This window comes from Clupea harengus, chromosome 12, assembly GCF_900700415.2.
Source record: "Clupea harengus chromosome 12, Ch_v2.0.2, whole genome shotgun sequence".
Lineage (NCBI taxonomy): Eukaryota > Metazoa > Chordata > Actinopteri > Clupeiformes > Clupeidae > Clupea > Clupea harengus.
In genome coordinates, this window is record NC_045163.1 from 18,828,138 (window position 1) to 18,829,518 (window position 1,381).

A 1,381-nucleotide genomic window follows, 5' to 3' on the forward strand; every position below is an offset into this window, starting at 1 on the left:
GTATTTTTCAATTGCACATTTTGCGTCCCAAAAGTTAAAATGTTCATACTATGCCAGGACAGGAAGATTGCTAATTGCAAACTGGAAAGGAAAGACTGGGTTCCATGTGTACTACCATAGGACAGCCCATTTTAACTGACATACACCGTCCATCTTAAGTTGATCTGCCACATGTAAAGGTATATGTCTTTCCTAGATGAAACATGGAAGTGAGGGTTCTGTTTATTTCAGGGGTGATTGTTGTATGTTGTTAATTGATTTATTATTAGTTGAATAAGCTGTTCTTTTTGTTTAAGGACTGCACGGTCTATAAGGTCACCCCTCATACCAGGATTGGGGATCGAACCCATGCGGATATTCATCCATTGGATCTTAAGTCCAACGCCTTAACCTCTCGGCCATCCTGGTTTCCTGCCTAGGGTTTCGGCATTTTAGAAAATAGACAAGTGAATATTAGCACATACAATGGTCATCAAAATGATGGTCCTAGTGGAATGGAAGCTTATGATTATGGATTTTTGCACTGTTCTGACGCTCATTGGATTGTGTTGAGTGTTGCTCTGTGAAAGAGCATGTGCCATAGTGTGTGTGCGTTACACTATGAACAGAAAGTTAAATCTTAGCGCCAGATGGTGTTTGAGAATATGTGGAGTTTCATGGAAGCCAGTGAAATACTGAGAAACATGGGGGCTCCAACCAGGTTCTGTTGGACTTATGACTTACATTAGACACATTAACATGGAGCTCCAACCAGGTTCTGTTGGACTTATGACTTACATTAGACACATTAACATGGAGCTCCAACCAGGTTCTGTTGGACTTATGACTTACATTAGACACATTAACATGGAGCTCCACCCAGGTTCTGTTGGACTGCTCACTTACATTAGACACATTAACATGGAGCACCAACCAGGTTCTGTTGGAGATGCTGGCAAACATTAGACACATTAGTAAGAACATACTTTCTGAATATATGACATGTACAAATGACAGTTTGGCTGTGCTGTATGGTATTTTTCTGCAAATGAACTAAGGAATTAGGGAACATTAATCTTTGTGGTCTTCCCGCACACCTATTACAGAGCTTCAAAAGTTTTAAAAAGCTCTAAGCTAATTGAAATGCGCTGTGAAAACACATCCAAACACAAACTCTCATATTACCTAAACAATACGCATCCCTGTGCACACAGGAACACAGACCACAGTCTGACCACAATTGTCTCCCCGCAAAAAGCAACAAAAACTCTACCTGCCGAGTCCTTGTCCCCACCCCAGCCCCGACCTCCACCTTTGCTCCCCCCCCCCCACCTCTTCGGCAGTGGAGGCTGATAACTGATACTTCTAGGCTGTGAACCTGCTTCTTTACTGGGGCCCGCAA

At 42.5% G+C, this 1,381-nt stretch overlaps 1 non-coding gene across 1 annotated transcript; it reads right to left on the reverse strand.

Moving 5' to 3' along the window:
* Positions 1 to 325: 325 nt before the first annotated feature.
* trnal-uaa lies at positions 326 to 408 on the reverse strand. Its single transcript has one exon. It is a non-coding gene; the product is annotated as a tRNA-Leu (tRNA).
* Positions 409 to 1,381: the final 973 nt, after the last annotated feature.